Here is a 6,000-nt window from a genome sequence, read left to right as displayed (position 1 = left end):
CTACGATCTAGCAGAACGTAAACCTGAGAGCAGTGATGATTCGCATTCATTGGCCAATCAGAACTGAGTATTCATTTTTAGTGAGGCTGAACGATTTTAAAAAAAAAAAAATCTAATTGCAATTATTTTGACTGATATTCCATTTGCGATATTAAAGGGAACGATCATTTTTACATCATTATTCTCATTTTCATTGAAAAAACATATTAAAATGATTAGGGTGTGATTTTTGCAGGGATCTGTACCAAACAAAAATGTTTTTTTAAGTCTGCAGTAGGTCGTATTGCGCTTTCAATAAAATTCCGACGCTAATTTTTAGCCGCGTAAACCAGCTTCCTTTATGTTTGCTCTCATTCAGAATCTAAGAGGCATTAGCTCGCCTTTAGATTTCAATATTTCATGTTGCATTTGATTTCCTTCTTCTACAAAAAATCATTTTTTCAGTGGATAAGCAAGTGTAAATATATGCCTTTTCCTCAACTGGGACTGGACTTTAATTGGTTTATTGGTTTATTTTGCATATTTTAAAAAAACAAGAGACTGATATCATTTAAAAAAAAAAATCAACTCAGAGCTTTAGCTATCTCACCAGTTCACCCGTCCCAAATCTGTTGTGTTGAATTATACATAGTGTATCTGGTGCGAGTGTGATACATAAACGTGCGTGCCGCTCCAGTAAACCAGTTAGCTTTATCACTGCACCTGAACTATACACACTCGGGTGAATGTGTGTGTGTCACAGTGTGTGCGCTTTTGCAGATAAATGTGTATGAGCAGTCATGCGTTTACGTGACCTTATTATGTTGCATGCGTGTAGGACTTATCTAGACTTATGCATCATCTGCGCGCGTGTGTGTGTGTGTGTGTCTGCAGTGCATTTTATTTGATGTCGGTGTGACAGGTTTTGAATAATTGCACAATGTTTATCTGAATGTGAATAATGACAGGAGAAAAAGCACATGTGATTCTGTTTGAATACATTATCTTTGCAGCCATATCTACACAGAACTCAGCAGACCACAGCGGTATTATTTATCTTTTCCACTCTAAATTGAGTCATGAAAAACACTGACTTGCCCTGGGTTGTATAAAATTATATGTCAAGGCTGAAACTTTGCTTAAAACCTTCGCCAACAAATATATAATTTAAAGTACAAACACACCACTGTGCATTTGTTTTGTGTGTGTGACTGGCAGGTGTGATTGGTGCCTCAGGCGTTATGTTGTTGCATCGTGAGACTGCACGCTCCAGTAACACCCCTTTGTCCATAGGGTCAAAGACACACACACACACACACACATACATCAGTGTGTGCCAGCTCAGCTTGAAGGTTAACCATTACACACAGAGCAACGAGGCAGAACAGCTGACTGCTCTCCTCAGGTTAATTCATTCAATTCCTGCAGGAGAACTGTTATATATATATAAATATGTTTTTTTTATGGGAAAGAGAACATCTGTCTCTATTCCTTGCTTCAGCCTTTCTATTCTACATAAACATGTGTATTCAGAGCACCACAAACTGAATCTGAGCCTGGTGCAAAGTTCTTGGACACAAACATACAAATGCAATGGAAGCTGCTACTTAGAAATAGAGGAAAAATATCAAGTCGTGATTTTAAAACACACATTTTGCTTTAATAACAGTGATTTCGTTTGAGAATTTGTTCTTCAACTGAGCAGCAGACCTTTTTATGTTTTAATATTGTCAAATTCATGCTTTTGAACCCCTCAGATTGTGACGGTTTTGTGTTTCATTTGTGTCTGTTTAAAGCACACCACTATCCTTAGCAAAGAAATACCCTTTGACTTCCCTTAAACTATGATTTCCAGAAAACTACAGATCAAAGACCAGTATTTAAGACATCACTGCAGAGCAGACTGTCTTTTGATTGTTCCATCTAATTACCCATACCAAAAAACCTGTGGTTAAGTCACAATTATACACAGCTTGCAGACATTGAGACTTTCAACAGTGTTTTTTGTTGTGTCTGTGTTTAGATTTATTTGTCTGTAAAGGTGAGTTTGTTCGCAATTTACAGTTTCCTTTCTATTTTTGTGTTTTAGCGTGTGCAGTAATAACAGCTGAGCAAGAGCACCCACATACTCACCTTTCATTCTCATTCTGTCCTTGATAGAGAAACAGCAATATATGCCAAACAAAAAGGGCCAACAAGTATTAAACAAATACAGAAGTATATAAATCTGAATGTTAAACTCTCAGGATTGTGATAAACACACACACCCACATTTGTTTATCAGTAGTTTTCTTTGTCTTCTTCAGTGAGCAGAGATGTAATTCTGAGGGCAACTGTTTGTGTTTTGGCGCAAGACTTTGTGCAGCAGGATTTGTGCTGCTTGAACTCCCCTTTTCATTTTACTTGTACTCCACTGTGTGCGTATGCCACAATCACAGTAGGAAAACAGCTGGTGTTAGTGAGAGGATATTGTGCCATGGATTTATCTTCAGATTCAGAATGTGGACTTTTACAAGATGTCGTCAATTTTACAACAAATACTAAATAATTGTAGGGATAGGCAATAACATTTTTGTATAAATCTGTAAAATGAATCATTGCTCCTCTCCTCTGTGTGTCTGTGTGGATCTTGAGGACAGCTTGAGGAGCAGGTGTTTTGGGCTGCCTGCCAGTCTAGTGGCAAGTGTGTTCACACTCTAGAGAGACCGAGGGCCCCCTTTTTAAAATATGTGCAGTGGAGGCTGTTAAACAGGCTGATCTGTAATTAGCACCATGCTGGGACTCCTGCAGAATATTTCATTGAGAAAATTCATATAGTGAACTATAGTTTGTGGTGTTCCTAATGATTTATATCAATAAATTGTATGTTATGAATCACAAAATGTCAGTTAAAAAGAGCCAAAAGCTGAATTAAATAAGTATGAAGGCTGACAATATGTGTAAAATGTGTTCTAACCAGTCATTTAATGAAGTTTGACTGCCTTTTTCCGCCTCTTCAGGTGCTGTCTCATCTTGTTTCTCAGACTTGAAAGGTCACCTATGGAGTTTAGACCACCGCAGTGCCAGCAGGGCTGCAGATCTCAGGCTGCACAGCACTTCACTTACACCGGGAAAGACAAACAGGCAGAGTGAAGCTATCTACAGGACAGATGGTGTCTGTAGGTTTCAGATCTATCTAGATGTAATTATAGACACTTTGAGGCAGATTCTAAATCATAAAACAGCCCAGATCAGTTTACTGTGATCCGGTTTAGGCACTTAGGATATAGATATAGTTCAACCATTTATTATAATGTTCGTCTTTTCCTTACTTATGGAAGGGATGATACACGAGGAAATGAGATTAACTTTGTGTTCCTGTAAATTCATGGATCAGTAAACTGGTGTTGTGCAAAGTTGTGCATGTTGTGTTAAAACTGCAAATACTGTAAAATGTTACTGGAGATTGTCAGTGCTTATCTTAACGGTGTCATATTTGCACCTCCTTCCTGCTGCCACTACCACGCACACACCTACACACTGCTCCTGGTTTCATATTACAAAGGGCTTGTAGATAATCCACACACATGAGTCACCTTGTTGGCATTTCCTTTTGCTGGGTTTTTTTCTTCTTAGCATTACATCATCTTCACTGATGACCCCTGCTGTGATTTCACCCCGTGTATGTGTGTGTGTTTGTGTGCATGAATGTATATGTGTGTACATCAGGGTGTCTATAGCACTTAGGTACTTATCCTCCTGACCTCTGCCTACACACAGCTATATCACTGCTCTAACTGGGTGTCAAGTACCCAGAAGGCTTCTACTGGGCTTCCTGTGGGAGTTTGGGAGCTGTATCAGTGTAATGTACCTAGCTGCTCAATAATACGGCAGCCGCTTTTTCTACCAATGTACAATCAAATGAGCATTTTGTGCAGTATTTAGCATGGAAATATTGAACTTTGTGTCCAAATATATATCTTTTTACATGGCCTGTGCAATACGCCTGGTATACAAAGTTTTTCTATCCAAAAAAAAAAAGTGTAAAAAATGCAAAATGCTCAGTTTGAGAAACATTTTAACGGCAAGTCCCTTAAAGCCCCCACTAACCACAATGAATCATGTCAGAGCTGCCTGTCCTACAAAATAAAGAGTAAAAATAGTAAAGCAAATTGACAAAGTTGGATTTATGGTTCTCCAAAGATACACAAAAACATCTGCGCAGGTTTATGCAGAGAAGACCGTTATGAGTATAACAGTATGTTGCAGAGAAGCCAATGCACACACCTACGAAATCAAAACAGCTCCTCATGCTGACCTGCACGGCAAGCGAGCTGATTGGTTGAATCAACTCCTGTTGGAAGGGGGGTTCAAAACAGGGAATAAAAAAACATGTAAACTCAACATGTTGAATTCAACATTCTTATACATATAAAGGAAATAGCCTACATGCAGCCAAATGAGCATGTTCTAGCCATAACTAAGGATGCAGCTAACCATTATTTTCATTATTATTTGTCTATAAAATGTCAGAAAACAGTTATTATTTCTTAAAACCCAACTGATGTCTTCAAATATCTCGTTTTTTCAAATGAAATGTCAAAAATAGATACTCAGTTTACACAAAAGTTCCAAATCCTCACATTTGAGAAGCTGCAACCAGCAAATATTTGGCATTTTTCCTTTTTAAAAAAATTTACTAAAACGTTTATTCGATTGTCAAAATAGTTGCTGATTAATTTTCTGTCAATCAATAAATAGACTAATCATTGAAGCACTAGCCTTTAACACCAGATATTATACGGTTGTGTTCAAAAGTGTAAAGGCATGCAAAATCTAAAACCATTACATCAAATATCATCTTGTAGTTTACCTTTTTAAATAAAGTTAAGAGGGTAGATGAAGCTGAAGTCCAGCGTCCTCATCTCACAGCTGCAAGGCCTGAACACATCAAGAATAGCTGTTCTTTGGCATTTCTCCCCTTTTAATTAGCTCTTTAAACTAGCTTGGTTTGGGTAAATCACGTAACAATGAGATATAGATTTTTCTCAATCAATATCCTGTAGCTTTTTCATCAGGATATTGATCTATTTTGAAATATACCCAATGAACAGTTAATTTTAAATCACCTGCTGTGGAACTGATCTGATGATTTCTTTATGCAGTGGCTCATGATTTAACAAGTAAATTAACTCATTTTTTCCGTTTGTCTTTCAGATATTTCCAGGATTGCCTACTACACAGGTGAGTAGCTGGACACTCATGTTGTTTTGCACACAGCTGCTACAGCACTGATGATCTAATGATCATACAGCTGCTTCATTCACTCACACACAGTTGGTAGCAGCGGCTCAAGCAGCGTCAGGTGACCCCCAGGGGTCCCTAATGGTGAACAGACGAGGAATAGTTTCATTTCAGTATTATTTTAACACTTATATTCAATTCAGCTTGATTTATATAGCGCCGAACCACAACAGAAGTTATCTCAGGGCACTGTTCACATAGAGGTAAATGCACCGTGAACAACTGTCACAATTATGAGTTTATTCATTTGGGTTTATTTATGGTTAATTATTATGCCTGGTGGGGATCATGCGTTTGGTCGTGTGTGTGTGTGTTCATGTGTGCATCTACTAATTTCACATACTACTGGACCCATCAGCCTAACATTTTTTGTGCAAGTTTATGACTTTATGCACAAGGACCTCTTGTGGTTGCTCTGATTCACAATTTTTGAAAAACCTATTTTATACCACCATTGACGTCTCTGTTTTATACCGCCACTGAGTGATGACCCCTCATTCCTCTTAACCAGCCAGCAGGGGCTGCAAATGATCAACAACAGCTTCAGTTTGGAATCTTTTCTCCACTAGGGAAAACCAATCATGCCTTGTTGCCATGTTAGATCAATCGGTGCCAAATTTCGGTACCTTGGGAACGGATTGTGTTGTGAATTCAAATAAATAATAAGATTCCTTATGAGCCTATTGTAACACTTAGCAAAAGGCATTTCCGGCAATCAGCTAGGCTAAAAACAAAGCT

General features: G+C 38.1%; 1 protein-coding gene across 6 annotated transcripts in view; it reads left to right on the top strand.

Annotated features, from left to right (window-relative positions):
• Positions 1-6,000, top strand: part of ptk2aa (protein tyrosine kinase 2aa) — a 68,682-nt gene that overhangs the window by 12,633 nt on the left and 50,049 nt on the right. For all 6 annotated transcript variants that reach the window (XM_067612818.1, XM_067612817.1, XM_067612816.1 and 3 more), the window contains exon 2: positions 5,176-5,202. The gene's annotated coding sequence lies outside the window, so the exon portion shown is untranslated. The remainder of the gene's footprint in view (positions 1-5,175; positions 5,203-6,000) is intronic.

Source organism: Thunnus thynnus, chromosome 15 (assembly GCF_963924715.1).
Source record: "Thunnus thynnus chromosome 15, fThuThy2.1, whole genome shotgun sequence".
NCBI classification, from domain to species: Eukaryota; Metazoa; Chordata; class Actinopteri; order Scombriformes; family Scombridae; genus Thunnus; species Thunnus thynnus.
Note: the sequence above shows the minus strand (reverse complement) of the source record. Positions and strands in the feature narration are given on the sequence as shown.